The sequence below is a fragment of the Nothobranchius furzeri genome, chromosome 4 (genome assembly GCF_043380555.1).
Source record: "Nothobranchius furzeri strain GRZ-AD chromosome 4, NfurGRZ-RIMD1, whole genome shotgun sequence".
Classification (NCBI taxonomy): domain Eukaryota; kingdom Metazoa; phylum Chordata; class Actinopteri; order Cyprinodontiformes; family Nothobranchiidae; genus Nothobranchius; species Nothobranchius furzeri.
In genome coordinates this window covers 23,505,058-23,516,826 of record NC_091744.1, presented here as the reverse complement: position 1 = coordinate 23,516,826, position 11,769 = coordinate 23,505,058, and positions in this window count along the sequence as shown.

Sequence of the window (11,769 nt, the reverse complement as noted above, 5' to 3'; positions counted from 1 at the left end):
CAAGAAGGTAGAATATTTTGAGTTGTAAGTGATCTGAACGTTTCAAGATGATCGCACATTCCTATAGGGGGTCAAACCCTGTCCCAAAGGTCACCGGATCTGGTGTCAATTTAATGAAGTAGTCCAGTTACACATTTGTGGGCTTATAACTTGGCTTCTGAATGTCCTAGAGAGATCAGGTTTGTTTTAGTATACTCCAATCAATAGCCCCTACAACCACAAAAAGGAATGGAGTTATTAGCACTTATGGTTTTTAAATGGCACCCAGAATTATGTTGCACGAAGCACAATTTCACATCATTCTGGGTTCATTTGTGTGAAAACAAGGTCCAATCAGGCTGAAACGTTACAGGAAGGTAGAATCTATTCAGTTGTAAGTGATCTGAACGTTTCATCATGATAGCACTTTCCTAAGGGGGTCAAACCATGTCCCAAAGGTCACCAGATCTGGTGTCAATTTAAAGAAGTAGTCCAGTTACACATTTGTGGGCTTATAACTTGGCTTCTGAATGTCCTAGAGAGATCAGGTTTGTTTTAATGTACTCCAATCAACAGCCCCTACAACCACAAAAAGGAATGGAGTCATTAGCACTTGTGGTTTGTAAATGGCACCCAGAATTATGTTGCACGAAGCACAATTTCACATCATTCTGGGTTCATTTGTGTGAAAACAAGGTCCAATCTGGCTGAAACGCTACAAGAAGGTAGAATCTATTGAGTTGTAAGTGATCTGAACGTTTCATGATGATAGCACTTTCCTAAGGGGGTCAAACCATGTCCCAAAGGTCACCGGGCCTGGTGTCACTTTAAAGAAGCAGTCCAGTTACACCTTTGTGGGCTTATAACTTGGCTTCTGAATGTCCTAGAGAGGTTAGGTTTGTTTTAATGTTCTCCAATCAACAGCCCCTACAACCACAAAAAGGAATGGAGTCATTAGCACTTATGGTTTGTAAATAGCACCCAGAATTATGTTGCACGAATCACAATTTCACATCATTCTGGGTTCATTTGTGTGAAAACAAGGTCCAATCAGGCTGAAACGTTACAGGAAGGTAGAATCTATTGAGTTGTAAGTGATCTGAACGTTTCATGATGATAGCACTTTCCTAAGGGGGTCAAACCATGTCCCAAAGGTCACCGGGCCTGGTGTCACTTTAAAGTAGTCCAGTTACACCTTTTTGGGCTTATAACTTGGCTTCTGAATGTCCTAGAGAGGTCAGGTTTGTTTTAGTGTACTCCAATCAACAGCCCCTACAACCACAAAAAGGAATGGAGTCATTAGCACTTATGGTTTGTAAATGGCACCCAGAATTATGTGGCACGAAGCACAATTTCACATCATTCTGGGTTCATTTGTGTGAAAACAAGGTCCAATCAGGCTGAAACGCTACAAGAAGGTAGAATCTATTGAGTTGTAAGTGATCTGAACGTTTCATGATGATAGCACTTTCCTAAGGGGGTCAAACCATGTCCCAAAGGTCAACGGGCCTGGTGTCACTATAAAGAAGTAGTCCAGTTACACCTTTGTGGGCTTATAACTTGGCTTCTGAATGTCCTAGAGAGATCAGGTTTGTTTTAATGTACTTCAATCAACAGCCCCTACAACCACAAAAAGGAATGGAGTCATTAGCACTTATGGTTTTTAAATGGCACCCAGAATTATGTTGCACGAAGCACAATTTCACATCATTCTGGGTCCATTTGTGTGAAAACAAGGTCCAATCAGGCTGAAACGCTACAAGAAGGTAGATTCTATTGAGTTGTAAGTGATCTGAACGTTTCAAGATGATCGCACATTCCTATAGGGGGTAAAACCATGTCCCAATGGTCACCGGGCCTGGTGTTTCTTTAAAGAAGTAGTCCAGTTACACCTTTGTGGGCTTATAACTTGGCTTCTGAATGTCCTAGAGAGGTTAGGTTTGTTTTATTGTACTCCAATCAACAGCCCCTACAACCACAAAAAGGAATGGAGTCATTAGCACTTATGGTTTGTAAATGGCACCCAGAATTATGTTGCACGAAGCACAATTTCACATCATTCTGGGTCCATTTGTGTGAAAACAAGGTCCAATCAGGCTGAAACGCTACAAGAAGGTAGAATCTATTGAGTTGTAAGTGATCTGAACGTTTCAAGATGATCGCACATTCCTATAGGGGGTAAAACCATGTCCCAAAGGTCACCGGTCCTGGTGTCACTTTAAAGAAGTAGTCCAGTTACACCTTTGTGGGCTTATAACTTGGCTTCTGAATGTCCTAGAGAGGTTAGGTTTGATTTATTGTACTCCAATCAACAGCCCCTACAACCACAAAAAGGAATGGAGTCATTAGCACTTATGGTTTGTAAATGGCACCCAGAATTATGTTGCACGAAGCACAATTTCACATCATTCTGGGTCCATTTGTGTGAAAACAAGGTCCAATCAGGCTGAAACATTACAATAAGGTAGAATCTATTGAGTTGTAAGTGATCTGAACGTTTCAAGATGATCGCACATTCCTATAGGGGGTAAAACTATGTCCCAAAGGTCACTGGGCCTGGTGTCACTTTAAGGAAGTAGTCCAGTTACACCTTTGAGGGCTTATAATTTGGCTTCTGAATGTCCTAGAGAGATCAGGTTTGTTTTAGTGTACTCCAATCAACAGCCCCTACAATCTCAAAAAGGAATGGAGTCATTAGCACTTATGGTTTGTAAATGGCACCCAGAATTATGTTGCACGAAGTACAATTTCACATCATTCTGGGTTCATTTGTGTGAAAACAAGGTCCAATCAGGCTGAAACGCTACAAGAAGGTAGAATCTATTGAGTTGTAAGTGATCTGAACATTTCATGAAGATAGCACTTTCCTAAGGGGGTCAAACCATGTCCCAAAGGTCACCGGGCCTGGTGTAACTTGAAAGAAGTAGTCCAGTTACACCTTTGTGGGCTTATAACTTGGCTTCTGAATGTCCTAGAGAGATCAGGTTTGTTTTAATGTACTCCAATCAACAGCCCCTACAACCACAAAAAGGAATGGAGTCATTAGCACTTATGGTTTGTAAATGGCACCCAGAATTATGTTGCACGAAGCACAATTTCACATCATTCTGGGTCCATTTGTGTGAAAACAAGGTTCTATGGGGCTGAAACGCTACAAGAAGGTAGAATCTATTGAGTTGTAATTGATCTGAACGTTTCATGATGATCGCACATTCCTATAGGGGGTCAAACCATGTCCCAAAGGTCACCGGGCCTGGTGTCACTTTAAAGAAGTAGTCCAGTTACACCTTTGAGGGCTTATAACTTGGCTTCTGAATATCCTAGAGAGATCAGGTTTGTTTTAGTGTACTCCAATCAACAGCCCCTACAACCTCAAAAAGGAATGGAGTCATTAGCACTTATGGCTTTCAAATGGCACCCAGAATTATGTTGCACGAAGCACAATTTCACATCATTCTGGGTTCATTTGTGTGAAAACAAGGTCCAATCAGGCTGAAATGTTACAGGAAGGTAGAATCTATTGAGTTGTAAGTGATCTGAACGTTTCATGATGATAGCACTTTCCTAAGGGGGTCAAACCATGTCCCAAAGGTCACCGGGCCTGGTGTCACTTTGAAGAAGTAGTCCAGTTACACCTTTGTCGGCTTATAACTTGGCTTCTGAATGTCCTAGAGAGGTTAGGTTTGTTTTAGTGTACTCCATTCAACAGCCCCTACAACCACAAAAAGGAATGGAGTCATTAGCACTTATGGTTTTTAAATGGCACCCAGAATTATGTTGCACGAAGCACAATTTCACATCATTCTGGGTCCATTTGTGTGAAAACAAGGTCCTATCAGGCTGAAACGCTACAAGAAGGTAGAATCTATTGAGTTGTAAGTGATCTGAACGTTTCAAGATGATCGCACATTCCTATAGGGGGTAAAACCAGGTCCCAAAGGTCACCGGGCCTGGTGTCACTTTAAAGAAGTAGTCCAGTTACACATTTTTGGGCTTATAACTTGGCTTCTGAATGTCCTAGAGAGGTTAGGTTTGTTTTAGTGTACTCCAATCAACAGCCCCTACAACCACAAAAAGGAATGGAGTCATTAGCACTTATGGTTTGTAAATGGCACCCAGAATTATGTTGCACGAAGCACAATTTCACATCATTCTGGGTCCATTTGTGTGAAAACAAGGTCCTATCAGGCTGAAACGCTACAAAAAGGTAGAATCTATTGAGTTGTAAGTGATCTGAACGTTTCAAGATGATCGCACATTCCTATAGGGGGTAAAACCATGTCCCAAAGGTCACCGGGCCTGGTGTCACTTTAAAGAAGTAGTCCAGTTACACATTTTTGGGCTTATAACTTAGCTTCTGAATGTCCTAGAGAGGTTAGGTTTGTTTTAATGTACTCCAATCAACAGCCCCTACAACCACAAAAAGGAATGGAGTCATTAGCACTTATGGTTTGTAAATGGCACCCAGAATTATGTTGCACGAAGCACAATTTCACATAATTCTGGGTTCATTTGTGTGAAAACAAGGTCCAATCAGGCTGAAACGTTACAGGAAGGTAGAATCTATTGAGTTGTAAGTGATCTGAACGTTTCATGATGATAGCACTTTCCTAAGGGGGTCAAACCATGTCCCAAAGGTCACCGGATCTGGTGTCAATGTAAAGAAGTAGTCCAGTTACACATTTGTGGGCTTATAACTTGGCTTCTGAATGTCCTAGAGAGATCAGGTTTGTTTTAGTGTACTCCAATCAACAGCCCCTACAACCACAAAAAGGAATGGAGTCATTAGCACTTATGGTTTGTAAATGGCACCCAGAATTATGTTGCACAAAGCACAATTTCACATCATTCTGGGTCCATTTGTGTGAAAACAAGGTCCAATCAGGCTGAAACGCTACAAGAAGGTAGAATATTTTGAGTTGTAAGTGATCTGAACGTTTCAAGATGATCGCACATTCCTATAGGGGGTCAAACCCTGTCCCAAAGGTCACCGGGCCTGGTGTCACTTTAAATAAGTAGTCCAGTTACACCTTTGTGGGCTTATAACTTGGCTTCTGAATGTCCTAGAGAGGTTAGGTTTGTTTTAGTGTACTCCAATCAACAGCCCCTACAACCACAAAAAGGAATGGAGTCATTAGCACTTAAGGTTTGTAAATGGCACCCAGAATTATGTTGCACAAAGCACAATTTCACATCATTCTGGGTCCATTTGTGTGAAAACAAGGTCCAATCAGGCTGAAACGCTACAAGAAGGTAGAATATTTTGAGTTGTAAGTGATCTGAACGTTTCAAGATGATCGCACATTCCTATAGGGGGTCAAACCCTGTCCCAAAGGTCACCGGATCTGGTGACAATTTAATGAAGTAGTCCAGTTACACATTTGTGGGCTTATAACTTGGCTTCTGAATGTCCTAGAGAGATCAGGTTTGTTTTAGTATACTCCAATCAATAGCCCCTACAACCACAAAAAGGAATGGAGTTATTAGCACTTATGGTTTTTAAATGGCACCCAGAATTATGTTGCACGAAGCACAATTTCACATCATTCTGGGTTCATTTGTGTGAAAACAAGGTCCAATCAGGCTGAAACGTTACAGGAAGGTAGAATCTATTCAGTTGTAAGTGATCTGAACGTTTCATCATGATAGCACTTTCCTAAGGGGGTCAAACCATGTCCCAAAGGTCACCAGATCTGGTGTCAATTTAAAGAAGTAGTCCAGTTACACATTTGTGGGCTTATAACTTGGCTTCTGAATGTCCTAGAGAGATCAGGTTTGTTTTAATGTACTCCAATCAACAGCCCCTACAACCACAAAAAGGAATGGAGTCATTAGCACTTGTGGTTTGTAAATGGCACCCAGAATTATGTTGCACGAAGCACAATTTCACATCATTCTGGGTTCATTTGTGTGAAAACAAGGTCCAATCAGGCTGAAACGCTACAAGAAGGTAGAATCTATTGAGTTGTAAGTGATCTGAACGTTTCATGATGATAGCACTTTCCTAAGGGGGTCAAACCATGTCCCAAAGGTCACCGGGCCTGGTGTCACTTAAAAGAAGCAGTCCAGTTACATCTTTGTGGGCTTATAACTTGGCTTCTGAATGTCCTAGAGAGGTTAGGTTTGTTTTAATGTTCTCCAATCAACAGCCCCTACAACCACAAAAAGGAATGGAGTCATTAGCACTTATGGTTTGTAAATGGCACCCAGAATTATTTTGCACGAAGCACAATTTCACATCATTCTGGGTTCATTTGTGTGAAAACAAGGTCCAATCAGGCTGAAACGTTACAGGAAGGTAGAATCTATTGAGTTGTAAGTGATCTGAACGTTTCATGATGATAGCACTTTCCTAAGGGGGTCAAACCATGTCCCAAAGGTCACCGGGCCTGGTGTCACTTTAAAGTAGTCCAGTTACACCTTTTTGGGCTTATAACTTGGCTTCTGAATGTCCTAGAGAGGTCAGGTTTGTTTTAGTGTACTCCGATCAACAGCCCCTACAACCACAAAAAGGAATGGAGTCATTAGCACTTATGGTTTGTAAATGGCACCCAGAATTATGTTGCACGAAGCACAATTTCACATCATTCTGGGTTCATTTGTGTGAAAACAAGGTCCAATCAGGCTGAAACGTTACAGGAAGGTAGAATCTATTGAGTTGTAAGTGATCTGAACGTTTCATGATGATAGCACTTTCCTAAGGGGGTCAAACCATGTCCCAAAGGTCACCGGGCCTGGTGTCACTTTAAAGTAGTCCAGTTACACCTTTTTGGGCTTATAACTTGGCTTCTGAATGTCCTAGAGAGGTCAGGTTTGTTTTAGTGTACTCCAATCAACAGCCCCTACAACCACAAAAAGGAATGGAGTCATTAGCACTTATGGTTTGTAAATGGCACCCAGAATTATGTGGCACGAAGCACAATTTCACATCATTCTGGGTTCATTTGTGTGAAAACAAGGTCCAATCAGGCTGAAACGCTACAAGAAGGTAGAATCTATTGAGTTGTAAGTGATCTGAACGTTTCATGATGATAGCACTTTCCTAAGGGGGTCAAACCATGTCCCAAAGGTCAACGGGCCTGGTGTCACTATAAAGAAGTAGTCCAGTTACACCTTTGTGGGCTTATAACTTGGCTTCTGAATGTCCTAGAGAGATCAGGTTTGTTTTAATGTACTTCAATCAACAGCCCCTACAACCACAAAAAGGAATGGAGTCATTAGCACTTATGGTTTTTAAATGGCACCCAGAATTATGTTGCACGAAGCACAATTTCACATCATTCTGGGTCCATTTGTGTGAAAACAAGGTCCAATCAGGCTGAAACGCTACAAGAAGGTAGATTCTATTGAGTTGTAAGTGATCTGAACGTTTCAAGATGATCGCACATTCCTATAGGGGGTAAAACCATGTCCCAATGGTCACCGGGCCTGGTGTTTCTTTAAAGAAGTAGTCCAGTTACACCTTTGTGGGCTTATAACTTGGCTTCTGAATGTCCTAGAGAGGTTAGGTTTGTTTTATTGTACTCCAATCAACAGCCCCTACAACCACAAAAAGGAATGGAGTCATTAGCACTTATGGTTTTTAAATGGCACCCAGAATTATGTTGCACGAAGCACAATTTCACATCATTCTGGGTCCATTTGTGTGAAAACAAGGTCCTATCAGGCTGAAACGCTACAAGAAGGTAGAATCTATTGAGTTGTAAGTGATCTGAACGTTTCAAGATGATCGCACATTCCTATAGGGGGTAAAACCATGTCCCAAAGGTCACCGGGCCTGGTGTCACTTTAAAGAAGTAGTCCAGTTACACATTTTTGGGCTTATAACTTGGCTTCTGAATGTCCTAGAGAGGTTAGGTTTGTTTTAGTGTACTCCAATCAACAGCCCCTACAACCACAAAAAGGAATGGAGTCATTAGCACTTATGGTTTGTAAATGGCACCCAGAATTATGTTGCACGAAGCACAATTTCACATAATTCTGGGTTCATTTGTGTGAAAACAAGGTCCAATCAGGCTGAAACGTTACAGGAAGGTAGAATCTATTGAGTTGTAAGTGATCTGAACGTTTCATGATGATAGCACTTTCCTAAGGGGGTCAAACCATGTCCCAAAGGTCACCGGATCTGGTGTCAATGTAAAGAAGTAGTCCAGTTACACATTTGTGGGCTTATAACTTGGCTTCTGAATGTCCTAGAGAGATCAGGTTTGTTTTAGTGTACTCCAATCAACAGCCCCTACAACCACAAAAAGGAATGGAGTCATTAGCACTTATGGTTTGTAAATGGCACCCAGAATTATGTTGCACGAAGCACAATTTCACATCATTCTGGGTCCATTTGTGTGAAAACAAGGACCATTCAGGCTGAAACGTTACAAGAAGGTAGAATCTATTGAGTTGTAAGTGATCTGAACGTTTCATGATGATAGCACTTTCCTAAGGGGGTCAAACCATGTCCCAAAGGTCACCGGGCCTGGTGTCACTTTAAATAAGTAGTCCAGTTACACCTTTGTGGGCTTATAACTTGGCTTCTGAATGTCCTAGAGAGATCAGGTTTGTTTTAATGTACTCCAATCAACAGCCCCTACAACCACAAAAAGGAATGGAGTCATTAGCACTTATGGTTTGTAAATGGCACCCAGAATTATGTTGCACGAAGCACAATTTCACATCATTCTGGGTCCATTTGTGTGAAAACAAGGTCCAATCAGGCTGAAACGCTACAAGAAGGTAGAATCTATTGAGTTGTAAGTGATCTGAACGTTTCAAGATGATCGCACATTCCTATAGGGGGTAAAACCATGTCCCAAAGGTCACCGGTCCTGGTGTCACTTTAAAGAAGTAGTCCAGTTACACCTTTGTGGGCTTATAACTTGGCTTCTGAATGTCCTAGAGAGGTTAGGTTTGATTTATTGTACTCCAATCAACAGCCCCTACAACCACAAAAAGGAATGGAGTCATTAGCACTTATGGTTTGAAAATGGCACCCAGAATTATGTTGCACGAAGCACAATTTCACATCATTCTGGGTCCATTTGTGTGAAAACAAGGTCCAATCAGGCTGAAACATTACAATAAGGTAGAATCTATTGAGTTGTAAGTGATCTGAACGTTTCAAGATGATCGCACATTCCTATAGGGGGTAAAACTATGTCCCAAAGGTCACTGGGCCTGGTGTCACTTTAAGGAAGTAGTCCAGTTACACCTTTGTGGGCTTATAACTTGGCTTCTGAATGTCCTAGAGAGATCAGGTTTGTTTTAATGTACTCCAATCAACAGCCCCTACAACCACAAAAAGGAATGGAGTCATTAGCACTTGTGGTTTGTAAATGGCACCCAGAATTATGTTGCACGAAGCACAATTTCACATCATTCTGGGTTCATTTGTGTGAAAACAAGGTCCAATCAGGCTGAAACGCTACAAGAAGGTAGAATCTATTGAGTTGTAAGTGATCTGAACGTTTCATGATGATAGCACTTTCCTAAGGGGGTCAAACCATGTCCCAAAGGTCACCGGGCCTGGTGTCACTTTAAAGAAGCAGTCCAGTTACACCTTTGTGGGCTTATAACTTGGCTTCTGAATGTCCTAGAGAGGTTAGGTTTGTTTTAATGTTCTCCAATCAACAGCCCCTACAACCACAAAAAGGAATGGAGTCATTAGCACTTATGGTTTGTAAATGGCACCCAGAATTATGTTGCACGAAGCACAATTTCACATCATTCTGGGTTCATTTGTGTGAAAACAAGGTCCAATCAGGCTGAAACGTTACAGGAAGGTAGAATCTATTGAGTTGTAAGTGATCTGAACGTTTCATGATGATAGCACTTTCCTAAGGGGGTCAAACCATGTCCCAAAGGTCACCGGGCCTGGTGTCACTTTAAAGTAGTCCAGTTACACCTTTTTGGGCTTATAACTTGGCTTCTGAATGTCCTAGAGAGGTCAGGTTTGTTTTAGTGTACTCCAATCAACAGCCCCTACAACCACAAAAAGGAATGGAGTCATTAGCACTTATGGTTTGAAAATGGCACCCAGAATTATGTGGCACGAAGCACAATTTCACATCATTCTGGGTTCATTTGTGTGAAAACAAGGTCCAATCAGGCTGAAACGCTACAAGAAGGTAGAATCTATTGAGTTGTAAGTGATCTGAACGTTTCATGATGATAGCACTTTCCTAAGGGGGTCAAACCATGTCCCAAAGGTCAACGGGCCTGGTGTCACTTTAAAGAAGTAGTCCAGTTACACCTTTGTGGGCTTATAACTTGGCTTCTGAATGTCCTAGAGAGATCAGGTTTGTTTTAATGTACTTCAATCAACAGCCCCTACAACCACAAAAAGGAATGGAGTCATTAGCACTTATGGTTTTTAAATGGCACCCAGAATTATGTTGCACGAAGCACAATTTCACATCATTCTGGGTGCATTTGTGTGAAAACAAGGTCCAATCAGGCTGAAACGCTACAAGAAGGTAGATTCTATTGAGTTGTAAGTGATCTGAACGTTTCAAGATGATCGCACATTCCTATAGGGGGTAAAACCATGTCCCAATGGTCACCGGGCCTGGTGTTTCTTTAAAGAAGTAGTCCAGTTACACCTTTGTGGGCTTATAACTTGGCTTCTGAATGTCCTAGAGAGGTTAGGTTTGTTTTATTGTACTCCAATCAACAGCCCCTACAACCACAAAAAGGAATGGAGTCATTAGCACTTATGGTTTGTAAATGGCACCCAGAATTATGTTGCACGAAGCACAATTTCACATCATTCTGGGTCCATTTGTGTGAAAACAAGGTCCAATCAGGCTGAAACGCTACAAGAAGGTAGAATCTATTGAGTTGTAAGTGATCTGAACGTTTCAAGATGATCGCACATTCCTATAGGGGGTAAAACCATGTCCCAAAGGTCACCGGTCCTGGTGTCACTTTAAAGAAGTAGTCCAGTTACACCTTTGTGGGCTTATAACTTGGCTTCTGAATGTCCTAGAGAGGTTAGGTTTGATTTATTGTACTCCAATCAACAGCCCCTACAACCACAAAAAGGAATGGAGTCATTAGCACTTATGGTTTGTAAATGGCACCCAGAATTATGTTGCACGAAGCACAATTTCACATCATTCTGGGTCCATTTGTGTGAAAACAAGGTCCAATCAGGCTGAAACATTACAATAAGGTAGAATCTATTGAGTTGTAAGTGATCTGAACGTTTCAAGATGATCACACATTCCTATAGGGGGTAAAACTATGTCCCAAAGGTCACTGGGCCTGGTGTCACTTTAAGGAAGTAGTCCAGTTACACCTTTGAGGGCTTATAATTTGGCTTCTGAATGTCCTAGAGAGATCAGGTTTGTTTTAGTGTACTCCAATCAACAGCCCCTACAATCTCAAAAAGGAATGGAGTCATTAGCACTCATGGTTTGTAAATGGCACCCAGAATTATGTTGCACAAAGTACAATTTCACATCATTCTGGGTTCATTTGTGTGAAAACAAGGTCCAATCAGGCTGAAACGCTACAAGAAGGTAGAATCTATTGAGTTGTAAGTGATCTGAACATTTCATGAAGATAGCACTTTCCTAAGGGGGTCAAACCATGTCCCAAAGGTCACCGGGCCTGGTGTAACTTGAAAGAAGTAGTCCAGTTACACCTTTGTGGGCTTATAACTTGGCTTCTGAATGTCCTAGAGAGATCAGGTTTGTTTTAATGTACTCCAATCAACAGCCCCTACAACCACAAAAAGGAATGGAGTCATTAGCACTTATGGTTTGTAAATGGCACCCAGAATTATGTTGCACG